Genomic DNA, 18,800 nt, shown 5'->3' on the forward strand with positions numbered 1-18,800 from the left:
AATAAATTAGGCCAGTCAAACGATTAAAATTTTTGATCAAGTTAATTACAGCTTAAAAATTAATCGTAATTAATCGCAATTCAAACCATCTATAAAATATGCCATATTTTTCTGTAAATTATTGTTGGAATGGAAAGATAAGACACAAGATGGATATAAACATTCAACATAAGGTACATAAGGACTGCATTTGTTTATTATAACAATAAATCAACAAGATGGCATTAACATTATGAACATTCTGTTAAAGCCATCCATGGATAGAAAGACTTGTAGTTCTTAAAAGATAAATGTTAGTACAAGTTATAGAAATTTTATATTAAAACCCCTCTTAATGTTTTCGTTTTAATAAAATTTGTAAAATTTTCAATCAAAAAATAAACTAGTAGCCCGCCATTGTTGATGTCAATAATTACTTACACAATGCTCATGGGTGCTGAATCCTATAAAATCAGTCACACCCAAGCGCCAGCAGAGGGCGGCAAAACTCCATAAAACACAATTAACAAGTGGGCATGTCATTGTACTGTCATTTAAATCTGTCTGAGCAGGGCATGTGCGTTAATTGCGTCAAATATTTTAACGTGATTCATTTAAAAAATTAATTACCGCCCGTTAACCCGATAATTTTGACAGCCCTAAAATAAATGAATCAATAAGACCTTTTCTGCAACATCAAATATTAACAAAATGAGTGCTTACAGATAAAACAAACATAGCAACATAACAATGTGAAAAATAAAGAATACGTATTGCACATTGTAACAACTTCTAATGATACTATTATCCATTTTCCATTTCCACTTTAAAAACGCCACGTAAATGATTACATTAATTCTAATGTTAACTCGCTGAACGACATGGCAATCCTACCTTCCAGCTCTGCACCTGTGGTGTGTTCATTATGGCTAATGCTTGCTGCTACATATCCCTTGTGAGGTGCTACAAGAAGCCAAAGTTTCCACAATTACATATTGTCGTATCACACGGTGCAAGTTGCATTTTATTCGCCATCTGGCCTTACCACTTTCGTTGTAATCCTCTGTAGTTTGAGGCAGCAAGGTCGTTGCATGAAAAAAAACAGCTATTTTTGCGCATTTTGCCGATTCTTTCACGAGTGCTTTTCTCTTTTTAATTCTTATTTTTCAGCGACACCCTTGCTCTTTTTATCCATCCGAGCACCGAATTAGCAGCTAATTTGGCTCAATACAGACTACAATTAGGGGGCGGAGCTGCATGCTGTATTTTTCGTCTGCTCACGTGAGGATGAGTCTGGAAAAAAAAAATAGTTTTTTTTTTTTTTTTTTTTTTTTTTTAAGACGGCCCACAGGGACAGCGGTAACAGAATGTAAGTTATACTCAGTGACACTGTCACAAATAAATACCAAACAAAAAATGATAACAGTGTAATTTTTTTTTTTTTTTTTTTTTTTTTTTAATAAAACCCGGACCGGCCCATCTGGCCGGCCGGCCCTTCTGGAATCGTCCAGAAGCTCCCGATTAGTCACTCCGGGCCTGCTGTCAATACAAATCACTGTACAAGTAGAACTTTGACAATGTTTTCCAGAGCCAATTCAAAATGCATTGCGTGAACATTTTTCCTATGGATTGGTGTCAAATACTGAAGAAAATCTACCTGTCACAAGTCAATGCTTCATAAATAAAAAAAAAAAAAAATAAATAAACACTGACACTGCATCTAACACTAATATAATGTCAATAACGTAATTTCATAAGGTAATTTTAAAGCAAGTACTTTTGTACTTTTAATTAAGTAAAAAAAAAAAGTGAGTACTTTCCTATTTGCATTTGAAATAAGTTTATGCATTGGAGGGTCGGGAAGACACTTGAGGACATTCGCTTTTATTTGTTCTTTTCTTCTTAAATGTATTTTGTTTTTAATTAGACTGATAGCTTAGATTGCTTTGTCGTTGTTCCTGAATTGTGTGTCACCATCTCCTATTCATTAAGAGAATTAGAAAACTTTTGAAAAGAGGAAGGAAGTCCTATATTCACGGTGGCCTGTTCAGTCACGTGACGTCTTTAAAGCGCTGTAAAAATTAAACTGTTTGACATAGAGTCAACGTGACTCAATAGCCCGGGTTTCAAGCTCTGTTTTTATTTCGCACTGATAGACCATGGAAAAGCGGCAAAATGATTATTTTCATTTCATGGTGGAAATGTTTTTTCTTCACTAGAGGGCATTCATGCTCCTTGTAATGGCTAATGTGTAAAATATATATATATATTTTTTTAAATTCCAATTCAAGACATCGTTTTTCTCCTGGTGCACAAGATGACCCGTGCAGAACAAAACCAACATAGTGCATGAACTCACAAAAAATGACATACCTGCTTTGCGATTAGGTACGCAACTTCACCGGTTGTGTTGCGTTTAGGACTGATTTGTTAATGGGTACAATGTGGCGGTAAGACGTTGGATGGAGTCTTGTTGCCGTGCTCGGCAGCTCATGTGTCTCTTGTGACTTGCTAGGAACTCTAACTCAGCCGGAACGCACACAGCTCCCAAGTGTCTCTGTCACGTGACTGTGACGTAGCAGGAAAACGCTCGGCCAAATATAGACATAAGCTTCGTGATTGAATTATGTCATAATAAAGGGTCACCACAACAAATCCAAAAGCAGAGTGGACTAATCCTCGAATCTGGCTCTCTTCTACGGTGGCCCTGAAGTGCAAAACACAACGGCAAATTAAAAAACACAACGGCAAATAAAAGAAAAACAACGGCAAATTAAAAAACACAACGGCAAATTAAAAAACAAAACGCCTGATTAAAAAAACACAACTGCAAATCACATAACAAAATAACAAATTAAAAAACAAAACGCCAAATCACAGAACAAAAAAACAAATAAAAAAAAACAACTGCAAATCACATAACAAAAAAAAAACAAATAAAAAAAACGCCAAATTAAAAAACACAATTGCAAATCACATAACAAAAAAACAAATTAAAAAACAAAACGTCAAATCACATAACAAAATAACAAATTGAAAAACACAACGCCAAATAAAAAAACTAGGGCTGTCAAAATTAACATGTTAACGAGCGGTAATTAATTTTTTAAAAATTAATCCCGTTAAAATATTTGACGCAATTAACGCACAAATGCCCCGCTCTGACATATTAAAAGCACAGCAAAATGAAAGGTGTACTTGTTGTGTTTTTCGGAGTTTTGCCGCCCTCTGCTGGCGCTTGGGTATGACTGATTTTATAGGCTTCAGCATCCATAAGCATTGTGTAAGTAATTATTGACATCAACAAAGGCGGGCTACTAGTTTATTTTTTGATTGAAAATTTTACAAATTCTATTAAAACGAAAACATGAAGAGGGGTTTTAATATAAAATTTTTATGACTTGTACGAGTTATTATCTTTTATTTATTTTCTATAAATTTTTAGAAATATTTATATATTTTATTTATTTATATATGTATACATTTTATTTATTATTTTTATTTATCTTTTAAGACCTACAAGTCTTTCTATCCATGGATCGCATGAACAGAATGTTAATAATGGTAATGCCATCTTGTTGATTTATTGTTATAATAAAGAAATACAGTACTCATGTACCATATGTTGAATGTATACAGTGCCTTGCAAAAGTATTCGGCCCCCTTGAACCTTGCAACCTTTCGCCACATTTCAGGCTTCAAACACAAGATATAAAATTTTAATTTTTTGTCAAGAATCAACAACAAGTGGGACACAATCGTGAAGTGGAACAAAATTTATTGGATAATTTAAACTTTTTTAACAAATAAAAAACTGAAAAGTGGGGCGTGCAATATTATTCGGCCCCCTTGCGTTAATACTTTGTAGCGCAAGTCGCTTGGGGTATGTTTCTATCAGTTTTGCACATCGAGAGACTGACATTCTTGCCCATTCTTCCTTGCAAAACAGCTCGAGCTCAGTGAGGTTGGATGGAGAGTGTTTGTGAACAGCAGTCTTCAGCTCTTTCCACAGATTCTCGATTGGATTCAGGTCTGGACTTTGACTTGGCCATTCTAACACCTGGATACGTTTATTTTTGAACCGTTCCATTGTAGATTTGGCTTTATGTTTTGGATCATTGTCCTGTTGGAAGATAAATCTCCGTCCCAGTCTCAGGTCTTGTGCAGATACCAACAGGTTTTCTTCCAGAATGTTCCTGTATTTGGCTGCATCCATCTTCCCGTCAATTTTAACCATCTTCCCTGTCCCTGCTGAAGAAAAGCAGGCCCAAACCATGATGCTGCCACCACCATGTTTGACAGTGGGGATGGTGTGTTCAGGGTGATGAGCTGTGTTGCTTTTACGCCAAACATATCGTTTTGCATTGTGGCCAAAAAGTTCAATTTTGGTTTCATCTGACCAGAGCACTTTCTTCCACATGTTTGGTGTGTCTCCCAGGTGGCTTGTGGCAAACTTTAAACAAGACTTTTTATGGATATCTTTGAGAAATGGCTTTCTTCTTGCCACTCTTCCATAAAGGCCAGATTTGTGCAGTGTACGACTGATTGTTGTCCTATGGACAGACTCTCCCACCTCAGCTGTAGATCTCTGCAGTTCATCCAGAGTGATCATGGGCCTCTTGGCTGCATCTCTGATCAGTTTTCTCCTTGTTTGAGAAGAAAGTTTGGAAGGACGGCCGGGTCTTGGTAGATTTGCAGTGGTCTGATGCTCCTTCCATTTCAATATGATGGCTTGCACAGTGCTCCTTGAAATGTTTAAAGCTTGGGAAATCTTTTTGTATCCAAATCCCGCTTTAAACTTCTCCACAACAGTATCTCGGACCTGCCTGGTGTCTTCCTTGGTTTTCATAATGCTCTCTGCACTTTAAACAGAACCCTGAGACTATCACAGAGCAGGTGCATTTATACGGAGACTTGATTACACACAGGTGGATTCTATTTATCATCATCGGTCATTTAGGACAACATTGGATCATTCAGAGATCCTCACTGAACTTCTGGAGTGAGTTTGCTGCACTGAAAGTAAATGGGCCGAATAATATTGCACGCCCCACTTTTCAGTTTTTTATTTGTTAAAAAAGTCTAAATTATCCAATAAATGTTGTTCCACTTCACGATTGTGTCCCACTTGTTGTTGATTCTTGACAAAAAAATTAAATTTCATATCTTTATGTTTGAAGCCTGAAATGTGGCGAAAGGTTGCAAGACTCAAGGGGGCCGAATACTTTTGCAAGGCACTGTATATCCATCTCGGTCTTATCTTTCCATTCCAACAATAATTTACAGAAAAATATGGCATATTTTATAGATGGTTTGAATTGCGATTAATTGCGATTAATTACGATTAATTAACTTTTGAGCTGTAATTAACTTGATTAAAAATTTTAATCGTTTGACACCCCTAAAAAAAACACAACTGCAAAAAACATACCAAAAAAACAAATTAAAAAACACAACGCCAAATTAAAAAACACAATTGCAAATCACAAAACAAAAAAACAAATTAAAAAAACACAACGACAAATCCAAAATGAAATTACATTAAGGCAACCGGAAAAGGTAGGGACCAGTCAAAATGTTAATTCATCGCTGATTGGACGAATCCACCGGAAACCGTACGCTCATCGTTGATTGGACAAGAAGGAAGACTTGACTGCAAGACGGCACCTACCAGCAGAGATAGTTACAGCTCGCTTTTGGTTGAAGTTCAACATTTAGCCAAAAATACGTAAAACACAACTGAATTCTTGAAGTATAATGCATTGCCAGACCTGTGGAAGGCTGTTGGTGGAATCTTTACCTAATTTTTGCAGCGGCTGTTGCAAGACTCAGGCTTCAAGAGGTTTCCAATGTCAATGACGCAGAACGGCCTTCGAGTAAGTAAAACAGTGCAGTATGACTTTCTTTACCTCTGTAAAACGATACATACGTTTACCAGAGAAAGCTAACATTATTTATTCGGTTACCAGGCCTTAATAAGATTTCCTTGACATGTCCTAATTATGCACTTTCATTTTGGGAATAAAAGCATTGCGTAATGCATGCCAATCAAATAATCCACTGCATTGTTGCCATTCTTATTTCAGAGAAAGTTGCAGCCGTTTCTCTGGAAGAAGTTCTGATGTTTACTACAGGGTTAGCAGCATTTCCAGCAGCCTTTCCACGCATCGAGTTCTTGACACTCACGGTTCCACTCGCCAACACTTGTGACAATACATTGTAAGCTTTATTTTAGACACACATGGTGTCTTAAAGCAAAACACGGACTTTGGAATCCAGAATCCACCTGGATTTGGGTGTTTTTAATGTACTGTATTTACAATGTTTTTTGCATGACGTTTTGAGAAACATCCTATTAAATTTTTAAAGTAACAACTCACTGCCATTGAAGACGCTAGATGTCAAATCTATTGAAATGGGAGGGTTAGCAAAGGAATGGATGTTCATTCTGTCACCCCACCTATTTTAAATGGATTATATGTCTGCTGGTGATATTTAAATTCACTGCAGAAGTATGAAAAGAGCCACGTGATTATACGTCTATCATTGTCAATGGCACTCAGAGTTTAGGATTTGTCTAAGTCTTTTTGCACTACTGCATGTTAGCCAAGTAGTAACCCCCTGCACCTTAAGAGTTCTGAGGTTGTGGGCTCAAATGTGGCCTTGTCTGTTTAGTGTTTGTTATTCTGTTTATTAATAAGCCAGTACTCACCAGGTACTGTTGACCGGTGTTCGGCGATTCCTTACTACGCGGCGAAACGTCCTACACAATGCTCAGCGCGCTTGCGCAAGCATTGGCACGCATGCGCACATCGGTGAGAAGGGGCGAGTAAATACTTTTGTTTTTTAGTACCTTTTCATTGCCTCAAAAATACTTTTTGCATGTATTACCCTTTCATACTTTTTACCATCGTGTTTTTCTGTGTTAGCTTTAAAGCAGTTGACCACATTAGTCACGTAGCGTATTTAAACTGTCATTATTACTACATTTGTTTTCTTAAGGCATTTTTTTTTGTACGTTCTGCCTGTATGCATCCAAACAAAAGTTGAGAGTGCAAGGTAGTACTTTGGGTGTCAAATTCGACTCATGTAGAACGTTTCGCCGATGTAGGACATTTGGCAGAAACTGGTACTAAAGTTCTGAGAAGCACCTAGCTTTATTTTTTTCTCATGATTTTTCAGGTAAATGTTAAATATTTAATAAAGTTTTCATTGAGAGTCCCAGACTTAATTTTTAACTCATTTTTCTAGTATATATGTTTTTAAACCTTCCATGTTGCTATGCATGTACTGGAAAATGGTATTCATTAACTGTATATTTTCAAGTCAGCCAATACATACAGAAATTAACTACTAAATGCACTGACCACAATACAGTGCCATGAGGACAATAATTTAAAGACCAGGGCGAATACATTTACTCGGAAGTGGCCAAAAATGTAAACTTCTTTGTGCTTAACTTTTGGGTTTCATAATAAGTACCAGGTAAAATGTTACCATAGCAAGTTTATTGTGAGGAAAGAAAAGTCATACTATGAGCGAGTTTCAAAAATACTATAACCCAGCTATTTCCTTCAGAGTAAAATACATTTCTGTGGGTGACTTCCAGTCCTGTGGCTGCTGTAGTCAATGTTGCTGAGCAGCATGCTGCAGGTATTCTTCAATATTTGGGTCGTTGCACAAGCCTACGGTTTGCCTTGCCTCAGGAAACGCATCCAGTTCTCTCTCCACTGTCTCTGGAACCATACATGCAAAATGAAAAAATATGAATAAGGTTTCCTTACACAGATCAAATTAGACATCAATCTTAGACATCACTACTATTTAAGTTTAAACTGACAGTGTTTCCCCCATTTTTTTTGGAAAGTCAGTTCTGATGGAATCATTTAACTGTACTTTGATATATTACAGAGTCCCAAATAATTGCTGCTCAGGTGATGGAATAGTAAACGGGTAGAGAGCACTTATTCTTAAGTTGCTTTACCCATGTATACAATTCACACACTTTGATAGACTAATAATGAGTATATTTTATGACGTAAAATGTGATACAATTCAACATGAAACAATTACCTATGGGGCAACCGCTTGGACGAATCCTGTGCTTGTTCCAATGGTCCTTGCATTCATCCAGGTCTTTTTGTACAACATCACTGAAGCAAAATCCTAGCAGGCAGTTCGTGGCTTCCACTGAAACTTCCAGTCTCTCAGCTCTCCAAAGAAGTCTATCCAAAACTGAGACATGGGGATACATAAGATTTTATGTGGCAATAATTAACCCTTATATGAGGTGAATTTAAAAAAAAAGATTATAATTTGAATGACTCGCTTTTGGTATACACAATTTTGTTTAAAATGCTGTGTTCTTCTCATATACACACTAACCTTGTTCTGAACAACGACCACCAGGATTTAATCCGCTGATTGCCGATTGATGATCCATAACGGTGAGTGGATGAGCCGGCATAAATCTATGGCGTTGACGGAGGGCACATTGTATTACTGCCATTGTCCCATTTTCTGTGCCGAGGTCTGTTCGCATTCTCATTGGGATGGCACAAAGACTCGTGACGTAATTAATAGAATTGCACGCGATTACAGATGGATTGTTGTTTGTTGCGCCACAAGCCAGCCACATTATTCTTCTCGAGAATCCATACACCCAGAGCCAGGCCAAAGGGTTTATCGTAGCCATCCACGTGCCTGATGTAATTTGGCCCCATGGAGTGGTACGTGCGTCTCACAAACCTTCTGCGAGTATGTCCAATAGGACTTAATACGTATGCCCCGAATAAAAATATTCTTTTATAGCGGCAGCCATGATCGCATCTTCGGTAAGGCTCATTTTGAAATTCCCCGCCAGAAGCGGAGAAATTTCCTTCTTCATCAGTATTACGCTTTCCGGTGGATTCTTCCAATCAGCGATCAGTTAACATTTTGACTGGTCCCTACCTTTTCCAGTTGCCTTAATGTAATTTCATTTCGGATTTGTCATTGTGTTTTTTGATTTGTTATTTTGTTGTGTGATTTGCCGTTGTGTCTTTTAATTAGTTTTTTTGTTTTGTGATTTGTCGTTGTGTTTTTTAATTTGTTTTTTTGTTTTGTGATTTGCAGTTGTGTTTTTTAATTTGGCGTCGTGTTTTTAATTTGTTATTTTGTTATGTGATTTGGAGTTGTATTTTTTTATTTAGTGTTGGGTTTTTCAATTTATTTTGTTATGAGACTTGGCGTTTTGTTTTTTCATTTGTTTTTGTGTTTTTTAATTTGCCGTTGTGTTTTGCACTTCAGGGCCACCGTACTCTTCACCTTCAATACAGCAAGTGTTGTGTTCGTATATTCTCCATGTCCATGCACCTACTCGAAGTGCTCCTTTAGTTTTGCTGGTGCAAGGCTAGAGCTGCTCAATTTGGCATGCAGATAGGACACGGACTCCCGTCCCGTGATACATGGGAATCCATACTGTACATATCCGTCCGACCACTTTCTTTTTTGCTCGCCATAGTTAATATGGATTAAAATTTGTACAAAGTAATTAAACAACGTACTACGATGACATCCACACACTGGATCACTCCTGAGTGCACTAAATTCCTCGCAGCACTGATTGGCCAAGCAATGTCACGTGATCATCTGCAGCCAGTGATAGCTAGATGGGGCATGCAATTACGTATAGACATGACGAGTTGGTGTGTCTTGACCTCAGCGGCAGAGGCTCCACCGAACCACTCAGACTGACTCACCGAACCCCTAGGGTTCAATTGAACCCAGGTTAAGAGCCACTGATATATATATGTATATATATATACAACCCAAGCTATCCGCCTCAAGAGGTACACAGGAGAAGTAGAGGCCAGGAGAATAAACACTATGTTCTCCAATAATCCAGCTAAGGTCTACTCTCAGTGGCAGGGTAGCAAGATCACAGCAGATCCACCCAGGGCTGAGACTGAACTATACTGGAAGAGTATCTGGGATAAAGAGGCGTCTCACAACACTAACGCCCAATGGCTGGCAGACCCGCCGTCAGTACATCACAACATCCCAGAACAAGACCCAGTAGTCATCACAACAGCAGACGTCCAGACAAGACTGTCCAAAATGAAGAACTGGACAGCTCCAGGGCCCAAAAAGTTTCATGCCTACTGGCTTAAGAAGCTAACTGCGCTCCATGAATGCCTAGCAGCACAAATTAACCAGCTGCTGAAGTCGGGGGCCCACCCAGAGTGGTTAACCCAAGGTCGGACAGTCCTCATCATGAAGGACCCCCAGAAGGGAACAGTACCATCCAACTACCGGCCTATCACCTGCCTCAGCACAACATGGAAGCTCCTATCAGGCATCATCGCGGATAAATAATAAGCAGGCACATGGAGCAATACATGCACAGGGCACAGAAAGGGATTGGCAATAACACCAGGGGAGCCAAGCACCAGCTATTGGTGGACAGGGCAGTCGCCAGAGACTGCAAGGCCAGGAGCACCAACCTGTGCACTGCCTGGATAGACTACAAGAAAGCCTATGACTCAATGCCACACACATGGATACTGGAATGCTTGAAGCTGTATAACATCAACAGGACACTAAGGACCTTCCTCCAGAACTCAATGGGGCTGTGGAGAAAAAAAAAAACAGAAAATCACATTGTTTGATTTTTAAAGAATTTATTTGCAAACATGGTGGAAAATAAGTGTTTGGTCAATACCAAAAGTTCATCTCAATACTTTGTTATGTACCCTTTGTTGGCAATAACAGAGGCCAAACGTTTTCTGTAACTCTTCGCTTGGTGTAAAGAAACCAACTGCGGGAGCAATTATTAGAAAATGGAAGACATACAAGACCACTGATAATCTCCCTCGATCTGGGGCTCCATGCAAGATCTCACCCAGTGGCGTCAAAATGACAACAAGAAAGGTGAGCAAAATTCCCAGAATTGATGTCTGCGATTTCTGAATCGCGACCCTTGTTACGTATATTAACCATGTTTCACCCATAAAATCCCCCCAAAATCCGGCCCTAGCCATTCACAGCTGTGTCTTGACACTTGGTGATACATGCTACATGGAGTTTTTGGATCGAAAAGAGGTAAGTACGCGATAATACCTGTTAAAATCATGGCGTCTTTAATAATGTTGGATGCTCTCACCTCCAGTTAGGGTTTTGCTGTTTAATTTTTTTTTTTAATGACTTCCTGTTCAAAATTTTTCTTCCCCCAGAAAATTGAGATTTTAAGCTTTCCAATGAGTTATCACACGTGCATATTGGACAATTTTGAAATTTGGCCAAATTGGGGGTCTCAGAGCAGAACTTTAAGTCACCAGAGTGTTTTCCGCCATATACTTTTGATCTATCACATGATGATTTTCGCACTTTCTTTTTGTATCACCATGTATGATGGTTTTTTGTTTTGTTTTAGGTAACTCCAATTGGTATCATATAGGGTTGTTCTTGAGTGGGCGTTGAAAGGCGAACATTTGGAAAGAGGCCAGCGACGTGTTCTTCCATCGTGTGTCTTCCCCTGCATCGGTGACACGTACACTTCCGTCAGTGGGAACTACAATGGTTTTAGGGAAGCTGAATATGCTCTGCAATTGTTCTAAGTACAATTCCTACATACCCGTAACTTGTGATCTTTTAAACCTTAACATTTCACAAACAAGACGATATGTGTGTGTTTTTTATTGTTGTACATTCAAAAAATATCTATTTAAAAAAAAAAAAAAAAAAAAAAGGAAAATGTCAGCCTACTTATTTTTGAAATCTACTGTCATGTTGTAAAATGACTTTTTCTTTATCAGGCCTTTCAATGCCTGCAATGGTTTGGGGAATTGCAGTTGGAGGCTTGAAATAAAAGTCTGGATAAGCAAATTTCACTGATGAATCCTGCAGTCTTTCCAGGACACGCGCCACCAAATTCTATCTGAATGTCTGCGCTATTGGCTCAGAACTCCTCCGGGCAACCCATCTTTTTGTTTGCTTTGGAAACTCCAAGCTGTATCTCAAAGTCGCAAATAGAGTAAATTTGATTGAGATATACACATATAAGAAAGGTAGACTGCAATTGTTAATGGGACAAGTGTTGATAGAGCCTACCATCAGCATTCCTCGCTTGCTGGCGCCCTTGCCTTCATGGAGTTGAAAACAAAGTGGAGCCTCTTCTGGGTGTACCTTCAGTTTCTCCAGGTCTCCGCGAGATCACAGTAAAAAGTAGCTTGTTAGATGTGTCATGATAATACAGTATGCCTGTGTTGTAGTCACAACCGCACCTCGGAATAAGGTAAACCCTGATATCTAAAAAACTTATCCAGGATTGTCATGTTCAGCAAAAAAGTTTGAGAATTTTTTTTTTTTTTTCCAATCTTATTTAGGAGCGTTGTTCAACGCTTTCCCAAAGACCAACTCGGAGATTACTTCTTGGTTTATTCTTTTATTTATTACAAGCTAGGTAGGTGTCACTTATCTAAGGACATAGAAAACTAACAGTTATCACTCAGTGTACGCTCAAAAGGTTTCTTCCCAATTTTTCATGAAAGTGATAAAGTATTCCAATATCCCCCAGTTCACTCACAACCCTTATCATAAATAACCCTTCAATAACTGATTGCGGGAGAAGTCTGGGGCGAATAGTAAAGGATAAAAAAATTTTGTATGATTGACATATGACATATTTACATGCTACCGACTACTAGTCCCAATGAGGAAGAGTCAGAGTACCTGTATGTGTGGGGGTGTGCAAAAAACAGCGGTTGCTCACGCACATAACCTACGAACCACTCGTAAACCAAATCCCAACCCGAAGTGGAATGATTTACTGCATTCGGGATGGTGATCTGGAAGTTGACTGTACTGTTCCCCTTGTGTGTGTGTGTGGGGGGGGTGACTGAACACAAGTGTACATTCAGCCAAACACCATTCAAATGAGTCGGGAGGTAGCGTCCGAGCTCCAGGTGCTTTATTGTGCTGCACTGTCGCATCAAAAAATGAATCCCAGTGAAAAGATGATGCCTTCGAAGGTGCAAACAACACAACCAGCTCTCACCAAACGACGGGTTGACGAAAATACTACAAAAATGGCCACCGCAGTACTTCGTTCCTGTCAAACGGCTGTTAAAATGAGAGCACGAAGGAAAAATGCACTTTGTGAGATATTGGACCATTGTTTCCAATTTAAAAACGTGAACCATGAATATACATGGTGTTTGTTACAAGCCTTTCTAACATGAAGTGCGATATTGAGGCGTGCATGCACATATATGCGATATAGAGGAAGCCGGACATCCGGGCATTTAATGATGTCACCAGCCACAACAAAGCGTCGCCTTATTGACAATGGGGCAAAAGACGAGTCACAAGCAGTTGCATTGTAATACAAACGCATTTAACTTTCATTTTATTTGCGGTCTTTTTTCCGTCGGAATGACTAAAAGTTGCTGTGTTGCGGGTGGTCACACAAGGAAGAGTTCGGAGCTGCATTTGAAGTTCTTCATTCTTCCACATGAGAAGAAAAGGAGAAACAAATGGCTGAGAGCAATTAATCGAGGAACAGTAAAAGAAGATGGTTCCGTGGACTATTTTCGCCTGTGGGAACCTAAATCCAAGCACATTTATGTTTGCAGCCGACATTTTATTACTGGTGAGTAAACGTTAATTTTTGCCCCAATTAGCTGCTAGGATTCAATAGACTAGGCAGTGGTTATTATTACCGTAACCGGCAACTCGCAAAGCGTTATTTTTCTTTTGCCGTGAACTGCTCTGATTAGTCAATCTGTATATTATTGGCCTGGTGGGAATTGGTTATTTTGCCGTGACGTGCTCACGGCTAAATAATGCATGGAGCCGAATCACCGGTTACAGCAGATATAATCACTTCGTATGTACTACCTATTTTCACAGTTCCACACAGTTCATATTCCTTGTAAAATATAAAGGTAAACTTACCGGGTGACTTTATGAGGTAGTTTTAGATGTTTCCGAACTCATTCCTTTGTTTATCCAGCTACAGTATCAGTTGCGACTTTGTATCGGCAGCTTTGTAAGCCAATAAACGCTAATTTTAAATTGCATCGCCTCCTCGCGTCTGTCAGCAGTGACTCGTGATAATAGTAAGCCACGTTTAAGACGTTTTTAGGAAAAAAGACGCAAAACACACCTGAAATATATTAATTTCAGACGTTTCTCTATGGAATGTTTAGCTGTGCGTTCCCCCTTCACAAAATGGCGACACGTTGCTAAGTGAGGTGACGTCATTGTGACATCACGCCGACTTCCTCCATATTTTCACATATGAAAATGATTTTTTTTACTAATTAACTGATTAATTATTTTTTAGTAATTAACCCCCCCTCCCAACTTGAAGATTAAGCCTGATGTAAAAAATTCTGAACTTCCGCTTTAAGTAGTCAAGACAGTCGGCGGATGTTGGCCAACAGTTTGGAGCCACAGATCAGCTTCTCCAGCTCTTTGGTCAACTTAGGCTAGGTCTACACTAGGACGGGTAATGGCCTTAAACGTGTAAATAGTTGGACTATTCGGCATGTCGGCTACACTAGTATGCCTATAATCCGGGTGAGTTGTTAGACGGATAATGTAGGTGGGTAATGTTATGCGCCGCCCAATATGGACTGCTGTCTCCGTACAACATTCGGATAATCAGGAAGGGACTTCATGCCGTCGCTATTTTTAGTGCGGCATGACAGCATCGTAAACAATGGAAGCGAACGATCACGATGTGCCAATCCTGCTCCTCTTTCTTTTCCACTCATTTTCCGCTACTCCTACTAGATGAAAATTTTTGTCTGCTCTACCCACCTCTGAATATTGGGATAAAATTTGAAAAGTACATTTGAATGTAATGGACTGAATAAAAACAAGGTATTAATTAAGAATAAAAATAAACAAGTGCTGAGGTACAAGCACTTTGAAGCAGAGTCAAGAGATTTTCATCAGCGGGGGCTGGTTCAGGGGCGCTGGAAATCACTCACAGCAGGGGGTGCTGAGGGTCTGTTTTAGGGGCCGTTTACATGGTGACTCTCCGAGAATACGAAAAATTTCAAATTTGCGTTTGCATTTGCGTCTCCCTTTGAACAATGTCGCAATTCCGTATGAAAACGATGTAGTATTCATGCCAGGCCCTAGGGGGCAGTGCAGATTTACAGAGCGACAGAGAATGATGCACTTTGACCCCACCAAGCTCCCTCAGCCGGAAAAAAATATGCCCGCCCACTCGAAGCAATGTCATTTTTCTTTTGTTCAAAAAGGCACAAAAATGGAAACGTTCAACATATTTAATTTTAAAATATTATTAAAACAGTAAATTAAAGCCGACATTCCACCATACAGTATTTGCTGTTTTTAATATTAAGAAGCACCGCTGCGCACGCACAATGTGACGTGTACAAGTGCTGACGTTAACGGCGCCATCTCGCGCCGCAGCAGCCTTTGATATGTATGCCGAGGAAGCCCCCCTCAACCCCCCGTAATCGAATTCTTCCGCTTTGGAGGCAGGATTCAGAATTTTTCGTCTTCGCCTTCCGTCTTTGCCGACACCATGTGCACGCGAGGCGAGTCCGCAACTCAGTCATTGCGTCTTTGTGTCGCAGAGTCACCATGTAAACTGCCCCTTAGTTTTTCCCATCCAAAAACAGCCGTTTCAGTTCAAATTTGTCATGCTCGCTCGTTTTCTCCATACATGGCGTGCGCGATGACAGTACACACGCATGCCGGATAGTTTACGTGATCCTATTACGCTACTATAAAGACAACTTCCTAATTCACCAAGGGTTCTGGTATTGGAAATAAAAGTGCCCGTGTATTATTATGCAAATCACTGCAGCTAGACTGCGCAATGACACACGAACACATTCGAAAACTAAAAGGTCCAATAAGCCTCGGTTTAACACCCCATTTTCACAACACTAAAATAAATTGCACACGAATAAACAACAACAAATAATATTACGGCTACAATACATATCCTACCTATTTGAAGACACCAATGATAGATTTCTTTTCTGGACTCCACAGTCTAGATCTGCAGCGAACTTTTCCCCACTGGGCACTATTATTGAACTATCATCATAATCATGTTCATTTTTTACCTCCAATTGAATTCTAGAAAATTTCACTTTTTTTGATTGGTGAAAATTCATTTTTGCGCCTTGGTAACATAAAAAAAACAACTCATTTGTGAGCCAGAATCGATTTTGGCATGTGGGAGGAAACCCACGCAGAGAACATGCAAACTCTATACAGGAAGGCCAAAGCCCGGGATTGAACCCTTTATCTCAGAACTGTGAGGCAGACGTGCTAACCACTCAGCCACTTGGCGCCTGCGAGCGAGTAATAGTCGAGGTTCATTCTTTGAAAAGGCAGCCAATAGCGTGCTCCCATTTCTTTAACTGGCAGCTCCAATTCTTTCTCCCATTTCTTGAACTGCCAGCTCCATTTCTTGAAATGGCAGCCAATAGCGTTCTCCCATTTCTTGAACTGCCAGCTCCATTTCTTGAAATGGCAGCCAATAACGTTCTCTTATTTCTTGAAATGGCGCACCATTTCTTGAAATGGCAGCCAATAGCGTTCTCCCATTTCTTGGCATGGTTCTTCCTACCGCGCTGGACAGTTTGGAACGAAGCCGGTGACACCGTCGTCGGACGAGAAGAAAGATAATCTGCGATTTTCAGACGTACGGCCTCCAAAGAAGTCATTGAAAACGGTGAGTTTATTTCACAACTAAGGCTATAGCCCTGTTATTTTAAAAATATTCCGTATTTTTGTACTTTTTAAGAAGGTAAACAAAACCACCTTTACTTTAAAGCGCTACTAAGAAATCTGATGTATAAATTCATGTGTCGATTAAATGAGTCCGACAATAGTATTTTAATGAAAATAACGGATCCTAAAAAGTTATAGATGTTGGTCAAGTATGTTGCGCGATTGGCGTAAAAGCCTATTTGTTGTGCAGATATGTGTGACTCAGAAATAAAGATCATATATATATACTAAGATAAAGATAAAGATTAAAAGTTCTCTGTGCTTTTAGTGTTTTAAAAAAAATTTTTTTTTTTTAAGTCTTAACCGAGTGAGGCTAACCACAATCATTGTTGATTTAATGTTCTGTGTAGCCTCATTAAAAGTGTTTTTCTTTACTTGCTTGAGTTTGGGTACTGGCTAGTTGTTTTAAATAGTACAATGAATAATAGTTTTTTTATTCAGTCCTTTTGAGATATATTTTACCCCAGAGATAATGTGTAAGTATTTAATTGTTACATACCAAGTCATTAATCTTGTGTTTTCCTTATCAAAACGTTCTTATTTGCTTGCCAGTGCCAAGTGATCATGTACTGTATTTGATGATGTGCGAATAAACGGAAACTGAAGTGATAATGTGTTTTTAACGTGTTGTTGTTATCTCTTCGAGCTGGATCCAATACTCAAAAAGAGACCCGATGGGAGCATCATCAAGAAGGGGGGGACACCCTGCCAATGTACAGGTGTGCCAAGGGTTCCACATCCTTGGAGTTTCCACCTCCACTTAAACAGATTCGTCCCTGGTATGAAGTTTTATTATTGATTATGAAAGTTAATATTCTTTGTTTTCTAAAATAGTGACTGGGACGCAGCTGGTTGACTACAAATAGCCTTGCAAATATACAGGTATATCTAGTGTTGAAGAATATATTTGGTCAGTTGTAACACATATATTTGCCCAAGTTTTGCACAATAGTTTAGGATAGTTTTAGTGTTAATGTAATGTACAGTTATTGTTTAGGAGTTTAGTTTTGCTTCTGATTTCTCTATTATGCTTTTGTCATTATGGTATTTTTTCAGGTAAGCTCATAGGTATTGAGTACTTATACAACCAGACAAGAAGTGCTCTGGAGGACCACAAGTTTAACAAAAAAAAAAGAAGAAGAAGAAGAAGAAAAAAAGTCGTCCTATACTGATGCGTGTTGTCTGGAGAATTTTCATTTCCTCTTTAATCTTACATTTCATCTTTGCCTAATTTTTTAGATAATACTCCTATGTTGGCTGAAGTTCAACTAGAAGCTCCCTCATCTTCATGCCTCCAGGTAACATTTTAGTCCTTGTATTTGTTTACATTATATCAAATCCGTTCAACAATATTATTTTTTATATAATTTTCACAGACCTCCATCCCACTAAAGAAGCCTAAGCCTGTTGACGAGGGAGTGACAGTACAGTCCAGTCATTGGCCAACTATGTGCACCTTGAGGGACCATAGCCTTGCGTTGTCTACGGAGAAGTCAAGCCACGTCGTGTCCCTCTGGAGTGCACTGAGTGAGTTTGACAAAGCCAGGACAGTGTATCCACCTCGTCATCAAGACATGCTGGCGAAAGGTCGCTTTAGGGCCACCAAGAAATTTGTGGCACCCGGAGTCGAATCCACTAGACAGTATGTAATGATAACTATCAATACTTGTTACTTATCAACTCTGATATCAAAAGCTATGTACGCTGTGTTAGTCCTTTTAGTTTTCTTTGAACTGTTGACATACTTTGGCTAGTGCGCTTTCTAACAATCAGGAATAAAACAAACAGGTCAAGGTAGTTAACACCACATGCAGTAATTTCTTTTTCACATTTCAGCTGCTTCGCTGGCTCCAATACCCCAGCTCAATGGCCTGACTGCAACTGTGTGGTCGAGGCCATCTTTGTTAAGTTCTGCTTAACAATCACCGGTCGCAAGAAGACCCCAGATGTCACCCGAAGCAGGTGGACTCAGATCATCCATGGATACAGTACCATTAGGGAGTGCATCGTGACCGATGCAAATGTGATGGCTGAGACGACGTTGCAACTTCCAG

Source organism: Corythoichthys intestinalis, chromosome 13 (genome assembly GCF_030265065.1).
Source record: "Corythoichthys intestinalis isolate RoL2023-P3 chromosome 13, ASM3026506v1, whole genome shotgun sequence".
In the NCBI taxonomy this organism is placed as follows: domain Eukaryota; kingdom Metazoa; phylum Chordata; class Actinopteri; order Syngnathiformes; family Syngnathidae; genus Corythoichthys; species Corythoichthys intestinalis.